Source organism: Hyaena hyaena, unplaced genomic scaffold (genome assembly GCF_003009895.1).
Source record: "Hyaena hyaena isolate Hyena2069 unplaced genomic scaffold, ASM300989v1 scaffold_620, whole genome shotgun sequence".
In the NCBI taxonomy this organism is placed as follows: Eukaryota; Metazoa; Chordata; class Mammalia; order Carnivora; family Hyaenidae; genus Hyaena; species Hyaena hyaena.
In genome coordinates this window covers 95,229-113,725 of record NW_024081254.1, presented here as the reverse complement: position 1 = coordinate 113,725, position 18,497 = coordinate 95,229, and the positions used below count along the sequence as shown (strand labels likewise).

At 41.1% G+C, this 18,497-nt stretch overlaps 1 long non-coding RNA gene across 2 annotated transcripts; it reads right to left on the bottom strand.

The window, feature by feature from the left end:
- Positions 1–13,189: 13,189 nt before the first annotated feature.
- On the bottom strand, positions 13,190–17,466 carry LOC120249023. Of its 2 annotated transcripts, none has more exons than XR_005532747.1 (3): positions 17,370–17,466; positions 17,175–17,262; positions 13,190–13,339 (listed from the first exon to the last, which is right to left on the bottom strand). It is a non-coding gene; the product is annotated as an uncharacterized LOC120249023 (long non-coding RNA). The 2 variants fall into 2 exon arrangements; XR_005532748.1 differs by lacking the exon at positions 13,190–13,339 and adding an exon at positions 16,322–16,489.
- Positions 17,467–18,497: the final 1,031 nt, after the last annotated feature.

Genomic DNA, 18,497 nt, shown 5'->3' with positions numbered 1-18,497 from the left:
GGAGCTGAAGGAGTCCTTGAACAAATTATAGTAAATTTAAATTCTAGTCCGTGAACATACAGTGTAGTTTTGGTTTCAGGGAGAGAACCGAGTGGTTCATCTGTCATATATGGCACACAGCGCTCATCCCAAAAGGTGCCCTCCCCAATGCCAGTCACCCACTCATTCAAGTATATTTTTAAAGTATTTTCTAGATACCAGATATATCCATTAATAATTTATTTTTAAATTCTTATTCTTACAATAGTAGCCAAAAATATTAAATAACTAGAATCAACTTGAAAAATATGTATGCTAGAACTAACAACAAAATCTTTAAAGTTTTATTGATGGAATTAAAAGGAGAATTGAGTAAATGGAGAGGTAAAACGTGTTCTTACATTGGTAGGTTGAAATAATTTAATGTTTTTTTTTCAGATTAAGTTTTCCCTGGAAATCCCAAAGTTTGTTTTTTCCTCCTGAAATTTGACAACGTAGAGTAATAAGATGATGTTCAAAGCCCAAGAAAGTTTTGAAAATGAAGAACAATACAAGCCATGGATGTACATTATAAAACTATAATAATTAATATGATCCATTTCTAGAACAAAAATCATCAGATGGATCAATGGAGTAGAATAAAAGGCACAGAAACTGTTTCTATATATACAAGTTCATTGTCTGATTAAGAAATCGTTTCAGACTACTGGATATTAAAGAAATAAATGCTGCTGGGAGAATTAATTAACTGTGTAGAAGAAACTAAAAGCTCCATTATGTTAAGAAAAATTTGTAGATAGATTAAAATGTTATATGTGAAAAGAAAATAAGAATCTATAAAAGCCAAGACCATTTATGTATGTTATTTTTAAAAACAAGGATTTTCTAAGCACAAGGCAATGGATAAGATTTGACCACATGAAGACAAAAATGGACATGTCAAAAATGGAAAAAGAAAATGTATAAAATACAGGTAACAAGTATGGCATTTAATATGCTATTATAATGTGGTTGTTCAAATAAAAAAGGAAACACCCCAAAAATGTAGGAAGGAGGTTTCACATATCTCAAGTTGCTAATAAACATAACAAAAATATTCAACTTCAATATCAAGTCAAAAATATAAACTGAAACAAAAATTAGACACCATCTTTCTTTTAATCCAGTTTTTTCATATTTGGGAATGCTTTCTATTGCAATGGTGCTTTGGAAAAGGTGCTTGCGCCCTCACTGCTGCTGACAGTGAAATTGTTATATACTTCCAGGAAATACATTGCTAAACTTAACAAGAGATTAAAATAAATTCATATATTTTCTTTAAATGGTTTCAGTTTGAAGAATTGAAGATAAGTATGGTCAAATATGTGGAAAAGATCTACATATCAAGTCATTGCAGCACTGTTTATAATAGTAGAGGTAAATAAACTAGTGGTCACCAGTGATAAAATGGCCAAATAAATCATGGTCTCTCCAGATTATTGGCTATCATTAAACTATTAACAGTTATTTTTAAAAATGTGACCTAGTTCTACAATCATCATATGTGAAAGTCAAGATACAGAATAGTATAGAGAACTTAACTGCATATATATAATATCTATTTATCATCAATCTATCCATCAGCTAAACAAAATATTGATAATGTTTATCATTTGGAAGTAGAAATATTATACTTCTATTTACTTTTCTATGATTTCTAATTCACTAGTGAAGTACTTTGTAGTGAGTGGGCAGATGTTTCCACCACTACTTAGTTGTAGAAAAATCAAGTGAAACAAATTTTATTTTCATTCAGTCACTCATACATTTCTTTTCTTATTTCTTTATTATTACAAGCTCTCCTTCCTACTGGATAGTTGAGGAACTAAACTTTGTCAATGGACAACTTCTCAGTGTCTTCTTTTTCAAATGATTTCCTTTCAGTTCAAGTTTTTAGAGTTGAACCTACATCTTTTTTCTTCCAGGATGAGTCTTGGTGTATGAGGGCTTGTGCCCTCGGGAGGGTGGAGACGGGCCCTCGGTCCTTCAGTATAGTGTCATACTCTCTGTGAAGTAATGATTAGGTGAGTCTCTGTCAATAACAGTCTCTGGGAGCTGACGGCACAGCTGGGCATCTCAGCCCACCCTGCTGACAGTTGTTGTTATCGTCTGTTGTGGTAAACATGTGGTCTGCCTTCTCCTCATTGGTTGGAGCCCTGCTCTGAGTTATATATAACCTTAAAATCACTCAGATTTGCCATTTGTCACCTATTCCTTAGCTACAACAACTCTCTTTGGTCCTTCGTCCTGGATCCAAACTCCACTTCCAACACAACCAATATCATCAGCTACTACCCACATCCCTTTACAAAGCAAACAGGGTTTTCCAGATGATTTCCAGGCTATGCAGGAGCCGGTCTCTGAGCAAGTCTCTGAGCAGATCACTTCTGGTCCTCTCTTTGCTGAACTTTGTCATAGCATTTATTTTCCTATTTGTTAGGTAAGTGTGGGATCCCCCTTGGAGAAATGGTCTAATCCTCAAATCCCAAGTGGGCAGGTAGAATTCAGAAAAATAGAGAACACTTGGAGAACATAACTTGCATGGCATTTCATAAATATAGGAATACCCACTATATTTTAATGTGGGGTTCTGTCACTTTTGTTCATGTTTAAACTGCACTATTTGAATTAATCTCCTTATAGACCGTCATCTATACAGGCTGTATATTGGAATAGCTAAACTCAAAGTTTCTGTCCAGGTACCAAATTCTATGAGAAGCATGCAGATTTCAGTGACCATGATCAACTTGTCCTGGTTTGCCTGGGACTTTACTGATTTTTAACTCTGCAAAGTCCATGTTCTGAGAATCCCTATAGCACCAGGCAGCCTAGGATGGTTCTCACCTCTGCCTATAGTTAAGTATCCATTCAGTAATCTCATAAAGTAATTTCATGTTGTAAGTTTCAAGCTAGAACTCTAGAATATTGACAACACATTCTCACCAGTGCCTTCTCTAAAGTTTCATGATGAATTCGTCTCTCCTTTCCATGGAGAGTAAGAAGGAATAAAAGACCCTTGGCCTTTGACAGCCAAGATTAAAGGATTCATGACTAAACATTGGGATATCTCAGAGTCTTCAAGACGTGAGGATCACTGTCTGAAACTGATATTTGAGGGTTATAAATATGTAATAGATTTAGCTGACTTTTATAAAGCTTTATTTTTAACTTTCTTTTCCTATTGTATTGGGGGTATAATTGACAAATAAAATAGCAGTAGATTTAAAGTCTACACATGATGATTTGATGTAGCTATAGCCAAACAGAATATTTTCATAAAAATTTTAAACACATGTTTCTTATTTGCCTCATTCCAAAAGGACAGGTAGGAAAGAGTACTGTGAACTCTATTTAGTTGCTGGGATGCAATGTGGTGTGGGGCAAGAAATATCAGCTTTAGATTAAATATTCCTCATTCTAATCCCACCCGTGATATCTTCTGTGTGATACTTAAGAATCCACAATCGCTTAGAACATAATTTATTTCATCTATGAAGTGTCCCTTAGAGCTTTCTGTGAACAATTGCTAGAAAAACTAGAAATAATATATGTAAACTGCCTATCTCAGTGCCTGGCAAATACTATGTGCTTAATAAAAGTGGGGACATTGGTTTGTAATGTTGAACTCTTGTTTAGGTTTTCATAATTCTCCTCTTTCAAACTTTATTCAAGATAAGGTCTGTATTTTGGAAGGAAACTCCACACCTGTTCAAGTGCCGAGTAGTCAATAAATGTGGTGTTTCATGTGTAGACCTTAATATTGACTTCCTTCTTGGAACTATTTCTATTATGCAAGTGGTTATGAAGAATTAACATGGGCAAGTTTCCCAAAGGAAGAAATTTGCACTCTTCAAAGATCAGAATTATTAGTTCACCACTGTGGTTGGTGTGGGCCAAACTGCTGCACATTTAGACTCAATGTTTTGGTAAAAAATAATAATAATAATAATAATAAAGCAGAGTAAGTATGCAGTAATGGCATATCAAGGAAGCCTTTTTTTTTTTTTTTTCCTTTTGGTATAGGATGGACCCCTGAGTGCTGATTGGTGCTGTTGGGAAGCTCACAGGTGGCCTAACTGGTATAAATGCCAGTAAACCCATAGATCCAGGTTTCTTACCTGGTAGATAATGAGGTAAGTTGTGTCCCCTGGGGACATGCTAAGGGAGGAAGTATTGGGTATCTGTGTTCCCTCACCTGTGTCTTTGATCTTGGGTATATCCTTTGCCTCGTTATTGTTTTCTGCTTGTTTGCCTGCTTGCTTTGGGGTGTTTGGTTGGTTGGTTGGTTAGTTTTGGTTTTTTGTATGAGAACAAAGATGATGCCAGTCTTTCTTCACTCTTAAAATCTGGACCTAATTATGGGATCTAGTTCAACCACATATTTATCTGTTAAGAAAAAAACTGTCAATGTGTCAATTTCTACAAAAAAAATACGAATAAAAAAACCAAAAAACAAGTTAGTATCATTAGCTCTTAAGATAATAAATTATTGTAATAATTCACTTGCTAGACAATCACCTATTTCTAGAATATCGTAATTGCAAGGCCATCATCATATTTTCAGAAACATAGAAGGAACTTTGAGGATGGAGGGCTTTTTTCCGAACATCTCACTACTCGGAATGTAAAAATATTCAGAGCTAAAAGGAATGATTCTTGAAATCTGAGCTTGAGTCTCTATTTTATTACATAATTTAGGAGAGTGACATGGTTAGCTCAGTCTGGGAAAGCTTTCAGTATTCTGGTACGAGGATCCTCTCAAATCCCCCTTCTCCCTCAAGACCTAGTGTCTGTGCATTCATATTGGGGCACTTGGCAGAAAAGGATGATCTAGAAGCAATCAAGGAAAGTGGCTATTAAGAGCTCACAGGCTTACTGGAGGGAGAAAAATGACTTCTGCTAAAAGCTAAATCTCTAAATATCCTTGAAGCTATTTCCCTCTTGACCTATACGTGTGGCCCTTTCTATGCATATTCATACTTTACCCCTGATGTGCATCATGTGTGCGTGTGTGTTTTGCAACAATCTTGACACACACATTTAAATTTAGCACTTGATGAGCACTCGAGTGGCTGAGTTAAACAAGAAGTCACTTGAGCAATTTTGGCTCCTTGCCATTCTTTGGGATTTCATCTGTCAGGGAATAGTGTGCAGGACAGAAGCCAATCCCTAATTGTTTTGTTTAATTAGACCACTTAGATGGCTAAGCCAGCCTGGAGACCCCATTTCTCTGCTTCCCCCTCCTCTGGGTAGGATGGCTTTTGTTGGAGCCTCTTTCTCTAAAACTTTTATAATTTTGGACCACACAATTGAGATGAGGATGAGTTAGGGCTTTCGCACCATTTAGCTTTGATTTCAGCATTTTGGGGAGAATTTCTCAGGTAGCCCCTCAATTTTCCCTTCTGTTCTGCTCCATGATATCTGAAAACCTGATCTTCTCTTCCTGTCTGCTGTCAAACAAGTTATCAGTCATTATGAATCTATAAAAAGTTTGTTGCCTTTCAGTGGTGGTGCATTAGTAGATATTCTCTGAGGGCCTTTTATAGATGGATTCTCCTCTCTACCACCTGTTAGACAAGGCAGCGTGCGACTGTCAAATTATCATAAACCCGAAATGACAATGGGAAACAGAATTTTGTGGCACACGAATTTTAAACAGAATTTTAAAGTCACACATGGAATTGCTCTGATAGCCTGAATATTCTGGAAGTCGTTGGGTAATAACTGCCCTGCATATTCAGGGACCACAGTGTTTGCGTTCTCCTCACACCAGGGATCGCATTACAGGGGTGATGCGAGCCCATGCCTGCTCTGAGCTCCAATAAGAGGTGCAAATGAACAGTTGGAATACTTGCAGCTTGGCCTGGCCAAATGCGATGAGTTCTTTTTATCACCATTTTAAAATAGCTCCTCGATATTCGACCAAATGTAACCTAAATGCGTTTGAATATTGGAAAGGGAGCAGTGGGTGATTCAGGCCAAATCCTCAGGCAGGTTGCTAATGGGATTAGGGAATCCAAGGTCCCTCATAAATTGTACTGGCTTCTCTGTTGTGGAAACACACATTTGGATGTCAGGCCAGGAAAGGCTGGGGTGTTGTGTGAGGGGAATTTCTCAATAAGCCTGCTGCACCATTTCCATAGAAACTGAGGTTTCACATTCTAACTTGACTGTATGCTCCCTGAGTACACAATCTTCATAGGGTGTCAGGTTCAGAAGCACCTTTCCCACCATCTGGCCCACTTCCTGCATCTTGGAGAAGTTACAAGTGCATTCACCTCAAGTGCATAGGACAGAGAAAGTTCCCGGCAGAGTTGGGACTCCAGAGCTTTCAGTGTCATGTTGATATATATTTTTAAATGTTTATTTATTTTTTGAGGGGGGAGGAGAGAGAGGGAGACACAGAATCTGAAGCAGACTCCAGGCTCTGAGCTGTCAGCACAGAGGTCCATGCAGGGCTCGAACTCACAACCCATGAGATCGTGACCTGAGCCGAGGTCATATGCTTAATTGACTGAGCCACCCAGGTGCCCCATGTTGATTTTGTTTTGTGTGTCCTTTTCCCCGTCCCCACTGTGACGCCAAATTAACTACCAGTTACTTCTGTGGTTTTCAACAAGCCAGGAAGGACCTGTGGGTAAAAGGTCTGGGCATGTTTCGGTCCTGGTGCGTGCATTTACTCGCACAGATCCTGCAAGCAGTGGCTGCAGCATCCACAGTGTTCTCCCGAGTGCCCCAGCTTCATGATTGTTTTGTTACTGTTACGTGAGGAGTAGCTCATCAATTACATTCCTTATCAATCTGGGTGGTTTACTACTAGGGGGTGGCACAAAACTGATTTCCCCAGAGAGCAGGCAGTAGACAGAAAGTAACTCCTCCTTTGTCAGGAAAGATATATGAAGCTTTTTTTTTTTTTTTAATTTGAAGATTTTTTTTTTAAAGTGATCTCTACACCCAATGTGTGACTTGAACTCACAACCCCAGTATAAAGAGTTGCACATTCTAGTGACTGAGCCAGCCAGGTGTCTCCATGAAGCTTTTAACCATCCCCAAGGATAGGGAAATGGGACCATGGTCCAGTCGATCACAATTCCAGTTTCTCTCCTGCCAGAAGACAGGACCACAGTGGAGCCAGTACAGGGCCCCTTAGATGCATAACAGATTGATATTAACTTGTGTTTGTTGAGCCTTTAAGAAGCCAAGTATTGTGCTAACCATTTAAAAGATATTACCATATTTTAAAATCTTCACCAGGGGCGCCTGGGTGGCTTAGTCGGTTAAGCGTCCGACTTTCGCTTAGGTCATGATCTCGCGGTTCGTGGTTCGAGCCCCGCGTCGGGCTCTGTGCTGACTGCCAGCTCAGAGCCTGGAGCCTGTTTCAGTCTGTGACTCCTTCTCTCTCTGACCCTCCCCTGCTCACGCTGTCTCTCTCTCTCTCTCTCCTAGAAATAAATAAAACATTAAAATAAAATAAAATAAATTAAATCTTCACCATAGCCCAAGAGATGAGTATTATTGTAAATCACCATTCTGCAGTTAAGAAAACAAAACTCAAAAAAGTTGGTTTTCTTGTTGAAGGTCTTTCAGAAATAAGAGGGGCCAGCATTGAACTGGCTGTTTGACCTTAGATCCTATGTTTGTGACCATCATGAACTTTTCCTTGAGAAATTGCTGATCTAGGCTTCAATTTCACAACCAGAGACACAGAAACCCAGAAAGACAGTGTAGTGAAAACAAACTTGCACCAAACTGTGAGGAGGGTGCCCCCCCCTTCCTGGTCTGGGTTACCCCACACTGGCTGTCAGTCTTGGGCAAGTCATTCGCACCCTGGTGGCCTTTGCATTTCACCTGTAAAACTGAAGCGTTAGATCATTTGATTTTTCTAGGATCCCTTCCAGTTTTAACTTTCTGGAGTTAATTTGTAACTGAGACAAGGGCAGAGGCAGATCACCAGACTTTGAGTTCAGTGTTTGATGCCACAATATGAGACTGACTGCTTATACAAAACAGCAGACAAAACATGAGTCTCAGAATAGATTGCAAAAAAACTGCTTTTAAAGAGCATTTAATTAAATCTCATATTACTTTCTCTTGTTATATGATGCTTATTGAATAAAAATACACTAAAAATTTTAAAAACACGAATCACCTATAATTCTACCACATTTCAAATATATCACACTTAATAGGATGGTGAATACATTTCCAGGAGGAAGATTTCCTCCCCTTTTTTGGTATCCATAGATGCAGGATTTTTTTGCTTTAAACAAATATGGGATATTATGTAACCTGTTTTCCATTCCCAATATACAGTACAGTTTTCGTGTTAATACCCTAAAAGATAAAATACAGTCACAATTGCTGCAGAGTATTCCGTTGCATGAATGCAGAATCATTGATGTAACCTCTGTTTGCTTCCATTAAAGCACCTGGGTGGCTCAGTCGGTTAAGTGTCCAACTTTGGCTCAGGTCATGATCTCATGGTTCATGGGTTCATTGCCTAAATGAAAATCAAGAGTTAGATGCTCAACTGGTCAGCCCACTCAACCTCAACCGAGCCCACCAGGCACCCCACCTTATTTGTCTTTTATGATTCAGTTCACAGTGTCTGAAACCTGTTGGAATTCCAGCCCTCTGCTCTCCACCTGAGGGAGGCAGCATTCTAGGGTGGGCCCTGGGATTTTTGTTCCACTGGTATAACACCTTTCCCTTGGGTATGGGGGGGGCCTCTGACTATGATGGGGTTTCACTCCTATGATCAGGTCACATCATGTCCAAATATGAAGAGATTTGGTAGATGTAATTAAGGTCCCCAATCAAATAATTTAGAATTAATCAAAAGGGAGATTATCCTAGGTGGGCCTGAGTTAATCAGCAAGAGCTCTTTAAAAGAGGGACCGGGCCTTCCTGAAGAGAATGATTCCCCTGCTGCCTCTGAGAAAGTAAGTTGCCATCTTGTGGGAGGGCCACAGGGCAGGGAACCGGGGGGCCTCCAGGAACTGAGACCAGCCCTCACTGACAGCAGTACTTCAGTCCTACAGCCAGGGAAAGGAATTCTGCCAGCAACCACGTGAGCTTGGAAGAGCTCACTGAGCTTCAGAGAAGACTGAAGCTTGACCAACACCTTGATTGAATCTTTGTGAGACCCTCGGCTTGAGGACCCATCTGAGACATGCAGGGCCTTCTGACCCACGGGAATAATAGAATAATAAATGTACATTTGTTAGCCACTAAATTGGAGATAATTTGTTACGTAGCAATAGAAACAAATACACTACCACACCTGCAGCCTCCTTTGCATGGAGGGCCTGTTTTTCTCTACCCTTTCACCCAAGGTGTGTACTTTGATAGTGCGCTTACCTTGTTTCATTGAAATTGACTGCATGTTGGTCTCCCTTAGCAAACTGTGGGTCCTGTGAGAGTAGAGGCCACATTTCCTTCACTTTCTGTCCTCGGAGTCCAACAGGCATTTGGAGAATGCCGAACCAGATCCTCACGGTCTCGATGAGAAGTAGCAGAACTACATCTCCATAAGCTGGTCAAAGGTCTCTGGCCAACAGCGTTCATGCAGAGTTAAGAACACTTTCAAGCATTCATATAACTCTAACCTTAGCAGTGCTACAGCGGAGGCGTTTTTATTTTTATTATATTTTAATTGTTTAAGCCTATAGAAAGAGCCCCTGACTTCCAGTGCCCTCTACCAATTCACTGTGTGATCTTGGGTCTGTCACTTGACCTCTCTGAGCCGTACTTTCCTCCTCTGGAAATGAAATATTTGGACTCACTTGGTGATCTCTAAAGCCATTTAACTTAGAGTGTTTTATACTCCCGTGACACTTCAAACTAGAGAACACATGTATTTGAAAGAGAAAAGGAAAAAGCACCAGGAAAAGGAGTTAAACACCAGACTCAGTAGATTTAACAATCTATACCTAGGGGAGTTTCTTACTTAATGAAGAAGAGAAACAACAACAAACTAATTATGAAACAACATAAATATGGCCTTCATCCAACAGGATGGTATGTATGATAAGAACAACTCGAGCCTTTTATTAAGGGGGTCAAAACATTCGTTATTCTGGCTTTTCAGATACAGCAAAAGCTGTAGAAGAACTTTGGGTTTTAAAGCGAAGGATAAGAAATCGATAGAGCGCAGGTTAGAGCCATGGAGGCGATGCCTCTGTTGTGTTTATTCGGAGCCAGAGGCCTTCCCATTTAGCTAATTTCTGTATGAAAATGAAAGTAATCAGCCTCAGTGCATGAAACCATTAGCTGCCGCCTCAAAATGCTGCGTTTCAGAAAGGTCACAGAGGGCTGCCCCAGCGGCAACCGGAATTTTGCTAGCCTATGTGTGTCACATTTGCATATGATAATTAGTTTCTCTATAAATACAATTTGTTCTGCAGATTAACATTTTGTATCCTCATTAGATAGCAAACATTTCCATATTAAACCCACAAAGCTGCCAGAGTTGGCCCTGCTTGCGTTTCATGATAGCATTTATACCTCTGTTTATACTGATGCCAATTAGTAGTGTGAATTCTTGGAAGAATAAAGGAGATCACTAATGCCATTAATATAAATAGTCGTCATAATGCCCAGAAGCTTTTGCAAACCTTGTTAACTTCAAAGATCATTAGCAACAAAGTACCTCCGGGTTGTAAATGACTGCGTTCTTAGGCACATAAAGTATCAGCCTGTCTACAGCACTTGCCTCTGTAGACTGGAGTCTCCTCCTGGCCTCGGTCATGAGTCTGTGGACTGTTCCAAGGAGAGTGCAGTTAAAAGACTGTTTCCTTTCACTAAATGCTGTAGTCCAACAAGGAAGTCAGATCTGCTCTAGCCAGAAGAAATAACAATTTGCTTACCTTGTTTTCAGCGCAGTGCAATAACAGTTTGCTCTCATTCCTGACGCCAGCTTCTTAAAGGTGGTGAGGTGAGGTATTTTATGGTCCCATAAAAGGGTTTTAAAAGCAGGATGGCCCAGAATTACTCATGGGAGGATTTCGTTTTCACTAGGCCAGAAAGAAAAGTTCTCTGGTGAAGGGAACATCCAGGGACACAGAAGATGGCGATGGACACATGGGATGTGGGACAGTGTTTCTCACCTTCTTCATCAGTATCGGCTTGATGCTGAACGGAGGAGGCTGCCACAGAGCGATAGCCACCGGGGAAGTGCTCGTTTGGCAGCTAAAATGGCTGCACTGATGTGAGGACCGATGGTCATTTGCCCTCGCTCAGTGACATGGCATGGACGATCCTGTTGTCACCATTGATAAGAGCAGTCCCTGCAAGGGGTGCCTGGGTGGCTCCGTCAGTTCTTGGTTTCAGCTGAGGTCATGATCTCAGAGTTTGTGGGTTCAAGCCCTGCATTGGGGTCTGCCTGACAGGCAGGAGCCTACTTGGGATTCAATCTCTCTCTCTCTCTCTGTCCCTTCCCCACTTGTGTTCCCCACCGCCACAATAAATAAATTAATTAATTAATAAACAAATAAATAAACAAAGATCTTTGAAAAAAAAAGAACAGCTCTTGCAGGAATCAAGTAACTTCACTTTTCTGCAAAAGGTTTTTTTTCCCTTTTTTTGGTATGATGTGCTATATATACTTAGGTGCGGCAATTTTTTTTTTTTTAACAAAAAGCATTGGTTAAGGCCCCAAACATATTCAACTCAAATGTAAATACTTTCCTACAGAAGTTTGGGCTGCGATACAAGGAAATTAGACGAAAATGCATAATTTTATGTCATTTGAGAAGCCAAGCTTAAAGTTAGAAAGAAGGAGCTCTACTTCACAGCCCTGCCATTTATTAGCAGTGTGATTTTGGAGATGATAGATCCACTAAACTTTAATTTTCTCAAGTGTAAAATGAGAATAAGAACTGTAGCTGCCTAAAAGGATCGTTTTGAGGATGGAATGGGTTGCCCCAGTGTTGATGCAGTGTGGGGCCCACAGACCCGGAAGAGAGAAGCTGGTGTGATCATTATGACTTATAATCACGTTTCCTGATGCTGGGGAACAACCGTAGCAGAAGGGCCTCTCTCTTGGCAGATTCATAGGAACTGAAGTCCTCCCCAAATGCTACCCAGAATCTCAGGCATGCCTCATGCTGACCCTCTCCCCTTTGGCCAACCCTCGCTCCCGGTGCACAATTTCTCCCTTTCACTCTAGCTGCTCCTTAAAGAAACCCTGCAACCTGCCGCTGCTCTCTCTACCATGTCCCTGGCTTGGCTTCTGCGCCCCGCCCCTGGAAGCCAATACTGTCCCTTCCTTCCAGTGTGATGCGATAGTCTCCCCCGCTTCTCCATCTTATGTGGTGTCCAGCATCAGAAGCGTTGCCTTGTATTTTCAGTGTTGACCAGAGATTTCTGTGCTCTTGGCCTTTGATCCTCAGTGTTCCTTCTCCGCAAGTTTGGCACAAGTTCCTGAGGGTAGAAAACGGGATCCACGAACTGAACGGGCTTAGCTCCTGTCCCTGAACATTCCTCCCTTCTCATGCTGATCTATGCCTCTTGAATGATGATTTCTAGTCAGTTAACCTGTTACTTGCTGATTTCCTTATGAAGCTCTTTCGTCCTCCCCATAAACAGACACCCGACTGGTCCATTCCTGTCGTTCGTGTTTCAATCCTCAAGGTGAATATATGCAATGCTCCCAAGCTAGAAGTTCTGCTATACTTTTTCTAGGTGTGGAAAGGAACAAGGGACATTTAAGATACAGAAGAGAAATTTTAAGAGGGATGTGTTCATGTCTCAAAATACCTGAAGGGTTGCCCAGAGGAAAGAAAGATGCATTAGCTTCTGACAACGAAAAGAATGGGTGAAGGCTATGGAAAAAAAGATCTTAGCTAAATTTAAGCACGAGTATTCTAATCATCATGACTGCACAGGATGGTTGCCCTGGGGGAAAATGAGCTCCCTGTTCCTAGAGGTATTCAAGCAAAGGCTGAATGATAGCTGGTAGGATGGCCAATAAGGGGGATTCATGTATCAATTGGACTAAGTGGCCTTGAACAATGGTGGCTCTAAATTCCTCTCTAAGAGGATCTATCAGGCACTAATAGGATTTGAAAAGTATGTTAGAATGTGAGGAAGGAATTGCCTTGACGTTATACTTTGCATAAAACTTTATATAAAATTAATAAGTATCAATTATCCTTTTCAAAGCATGAAGTGGTAAGCTGAAGGTGATTATTTATTCATTCCTCAAGCAGTTTGCAAACACTTAACTCCGTGGCAGGCACCTTTCTGGGTTTTGAGGTAGACTGATGAGCAAACCATGGTTCCCCTGGAGTTTATATTCTAGTTGGAGACAGGGAGACACCTGGAGAGAAAAGAAAAAGTAGATACAAGAAAAGGTAGATAAATATGAAGACACTCTGTCAACTTTGCTTTTTTCCACTTCCTCTAGGGTGTGTGTTTCCTTAGAGTTTCTCTGAGACACTCTTCTCTAGCACCTCTCTGACCAAATTAAAGGGGGAAGGGTTGATAGGTGATCGTCAAATCTCTGAAGCTAAGAGATGTGATCTTACCAGATGTTTATCTCCCTAGACTCAACATGGGAAGAGTAAGACCTCTCTCATTCACGTAGTAGATGCTGAATAAATAAATACATGATACAAGAATGTAGGCTCTGTTACCAAAGCGCCCCATATAAATCCTTCTCTGTATTACTTAAGAGAAAAAAAGGATACAAAATTAGTTTTCGGGGTCTGATGTGGCAGACAAGTCGGTCAGATATCCTTTTAGTTCCCGTGAATGTCTGCGATTGTTCGAGGACCACGCCTTGCATTTCCCTTGGAGTCTCTCATGGCATTGGATCTTCTAACCCCCACTGTTTCCATCACAGAATGGATTCTTGGAAGTGAAACAGGCCTGTTAAAAAACTCTTCTTTATGCAATGAAGGATGTAAGGAAACTGGAGGAGTTTCAAAGAAGAATAACAAGAATGATTAAGGGACTGAGAGCATGATTTATGTTGAATGATTAAAAGGATTAAACATGCAGAACTTGGCCAATGCTACATACTTAGCTCTGAAAAAAATCAAAATTAAGTGCCAAAGCTCTCAGCTCCCATGAAGAATACAAATTTGCATATAATTTGGCACAGTTCTGTACGAAGTTCAGCAGAGCCTTACCGAGACAGCCTTCACATGATGCCAAAACCACTAGTCTGTTTGGTCAGTTTAAAGCACAGCCTGGTCACATAGTAAAAACTTGCTAGTTGGCCTAATTAATAGACAATGGAATCACAGTGTGTCCACCCAGAGCCACATTTGTGTGTGATGCATCTGCATAGTATATAAAACAATGTCGTGCATCACCATTCATGCAGAAGTCACAGACTAAAATCCCCGCGTGGGGAGACAGGTAGCCCGATTAGAGAAGTGAGCCGAGGTTGGAAGGTGCATAGCCCATTGAAAGCAGGCAGCTCCTGTATTTTCCAGCTCATTGGTGCCGTGAGAAATTGTGACAAGGTCTTCTTGTCTATCAAATGACAGGAACCAGTGACTCGGGGAACTTTTTGGCAAATAAGTAATGAGACACCAGCTCCAAGAGGAGTTGATGGAGTCAGTACCCTGGGGAGAGACTGATCTTCAGAGTGGAAAGTAGGAGCTAGGAGGTAGTGGGGTGGGGGATAGGTCTGGAGGTGAGGAGGCGACTAAGTGGTATTCATTAGAATTAAAAAACTCAGACTGTTACAGAAAAAAAAAAAAGTCTATTGACTTCATTTGAAAAAGTAAACGCTGGGGGGCGCCTGGGTGGCTCAGTCAGTTAAGCTTCTGACTTAAGCTCGGGTCATGATCTTGTGGTTCATGAGTTCAAGCCCCGAGTCGAGCCCTGTGCTGACAGCTCGGAGCCTGGAAACTGCTTCGGATTCTGTCTCCTTCTCTCTCTGCCCCTCCTCTGATCGGTGTGCGTGCTCTCTCAAAAATAAATAAACCTTAAAACACTTTAATAAAAAAATAAAAATAAACACTGCTAAGAAAGTCATTCTGTGGACCGTAGTTTGCCACCTTTTCTCTGGCTCACTTTGTCATTTCTGACTCAGGAAACTGGGGTCTAGAGGAAGGTAAAGACACTCTCAAAGGCATAGTAGGGAAGTTATCAGAACAAGATCTAAGTAGGACAGTAGACTCAAGAGGGTATTGGGTTCCTTTTCTGATCTTGTTGTCTGGGTAAGTTACATCTGATCACAGAACTTTTAAGTTTCCTAGCTTTATCTGTTAAATAAAGCAGCTGGAGACAACATGGGTTTCTGATTTTCTCATGATTCTCAGCCCTGTACTCTGTTAGGACCCTTGTGAGGAAAATACACCAAAGAATTTTACAGTTATAATCCCAACATGCATAGGCACGTATATACATCAACATACATTCATGTGCAAGCTGAATTTGAATGAGACCTTACTGAATATGAGGGAAGGATATTTTTTTATAGGACTGTGTAGGTTTGTTGAGGTTGTGCACTGCAAAATTCTAGGAGTGTCAATGTGAGGTGCATGCTCTGTGTGTGGCCCTGAAAGGAGATATTAGTCTGGCAGTGTAAGCCCTGAAACACTGAAAGGAGCTCTGGTGTTGAGACATTATGGCTCAAATAGTCTAAAATTCCATGCGCCAATTGCCAAGGTCTCTTTTATATGCTCTCTGCCCCACCTGTAGCTGTGATGGCAGAGAGAGAGGAGAGAAAGAGAGAATATCAGGGAAGAATTCTGATAAAAAGTGGAAAGTGTTTACAGTTTCAGAAGAGTATTGTCCATTCTAACAAGTGGACACGATTTTGAGCAAAGGAGATCAGTTGTCATGTTTAGAAAAGGAACAGTTGGATTAAACGCCCTGAAAAACTATGACACAGAGAATTATGAGATTGGGGAAATATGTACTAAAGGAAGTGGTGGAAACTCCATCCCTCGAGCCGTTTGAAAATCAACAGGATAAGGAACTAGAAAATCTGTTCTAGGAAAGAATCTTCCACGGATTCCCCCGGGTCTGCAGGATGATATAATGGGCCTACGCCATCTCTAATTGCTAGAATTCTTCGGCTTTATGTATTTTCCAGGGTTTTACAACGCTCCTGTTAGACCAGCACTGCACCCCCTCCAAAAGAGGGGGAAAAAAACTCCAGACAAACCCCAAACTAGTTGTTCCAAGGAGCAGGATTCTCCCAAATGGAAATTGTACGTAATAAAATTCTCCAGTGAAAACTTCATTATTCCCGGGAGTCAGTCTACCAAGATGAGAAACATCATCATTTACTTCATTTATCCGGCTTTCTCTTTCTGGTTTATTTGCATTTCAGGGAGGAGAAAAGGCAATGGGACTGTAAACTTCACAGCGCTGGTTCAAAAGGATTTGTATCTTCTTCTCCCATTTGCCGACATGCCACCACGAAGTGTGACTCTCTCAGTGGTGAATCCATAAGAGGGTGATCAGGGCACCAACAAGGAGAGATGGAAGCCTCCATATCTGCCATCTGAATGCAGGAAATAGGGATTCCTCTGGGGCTCAAGAACTGAATTGTTGGGTTCTGTCAAGGGGAGGTCTAATGAGTAAGTGGGAACGAGTATTGGTTGTGTGGGGAGGCTGAGGTCATTGAGGTTTTGATCCTTTTTCATATATATCGTTGCGTTACCTGTTTTTCAGTTGTGGACTCAGAGATAGTAGAAATTTGAGCCTTGTCCAGGGAATTTGGAGATTCCTTACTTATTACACATAAAGTCTAGAATGCCCAGCTTCCAGGGTTCTGGCTCTAGGGCAGTAGCCTCAAAGGGGCTTAGGAGAATCATACAGAACCATGTCAAAATGTGATGAGAGAAACAGATATTCCTATGAAATGTGGATGCAGCACTAACTGTAATCTGCCTTCTGGTTAAAAAAAAAAAAAAAAGTGGAAAATCTGGCCTAACATTCACTTTAGTTTGATCTGGGTTGTAGAAATGGGTCCACAGCCCAGGTACCCTTTGATGGTTAGCAGCCATCCTGACTTTTATCTATGTCTCGAGGAACTATAATTAGACACCAACACTTTATAGAGTTTTGTATTTTTTTACACTTGGCTTTATGCGCCTAGTCATTTGTAAACTCACAAGATGTCTTTTCCAATAAATACTCCTTTAGAGACTTCTATCATCATATAGTATAAAGTGAAGAAACCTCACTTGTGTTGATGAAGTCCACAGGGTGTCCCTCATGGCCAGAAATTCCAGAATGAGAGCATTAAGACTCCTAACTCCAGGGTCATGGAATCTAGAAGAAATGGTATTGGGAAAGGGTGGGTGCACTGAGGAAGGATCAAATTCAATTCGGTTTTGCATGATGACATTTTACTGCTACCATCTCTTCTTTATTGTTACCTTTGGAGTCTGAGATAGTGAGGCTGAGAAACTCTCGTGTCCACCTAGTAACTGAAAATTGAAAAATCCAAGGTGCCTGGGTGGCTCAGTTGGTTGAGCATCCAACTTCAGCTAAGGTCATGATCTTGTGGTTCATGGGCTCCAGCCCCAAGTTGAGCTCTGTGCCAACAGCTCAGAGCCTGGAGTGTGCTTCAGATTCTGTGCCTGCCCCTCCCCAGCTCCTGTTCTCTCTCTCTCAAAACTAAACACATACACAAATGGTTTTTTTTACCTGGAAAAAAAAAAATGATTCCAACTCACTGTTGCCTATTCAGCCCTCCTAGACTTGCCTGCTTCTGGTCCCCTTAGAAAATTCCTGGATCTGGTTTTCTCTCAGGAATATTTCTCCACGCAACTCTGGGGTCTTTCCTTTCCAATCTCCAGTCCTTCCTCCAGTGCCTCCATCAATAAACATGTTCCTGTGCCCCTAGTCTAGGGCCAAAGCCTGTATTTTAAAGCGATGGTGTCACAAAACTCCTGGTGATGTCATAAAGCTCTGGGAGATCTGGCAAAGCAAAGACTCTTGTTTTTATGTCCCTGGGAAATGATTGGGACCCAAAGGGCCCCCATCACGTCTTGTGTACATGCACCGGTTGCTGTAGGAATAGTTGGGGTCTGGTTAACTTTGGGCATTTACACTCGGCAAATTTCGATAAAATGCCATGTACAGATTGTAGATTCGAGGAGATGAAGTTATTAAAATGGGGTGGGGTGAGAGGCGACATGCCAATGAAAACAGACAATGTGGATTCTAATCCTTTCCACAGGAATTCAGGCGAAAGGGGAATAAAATAATTCTATAGGGTCACTTGGTAATTCAGCTTAAACTAAGCTCAGGAAACAGAATATTTCTCAGAAGGCTGATTTATGCACTTAAAGTAACTAAGTCCCAGGTGCCATCGGAAGTAATACGACTTCAGCAATGTCCTAGCCTGCGTGCTCAAACTAACTGCCCGAATCAATTTCTAACTTCTCTTTAAAGCATTTCAGAGTCAGTTCTACTGGGACTGTTTGAGCCTGAGATTCTCTGCTAGCAGAGGCTGCAGCAGCAAAACAAGGTTCCAGGGCCCTAGGTAGGCTCTATATTAT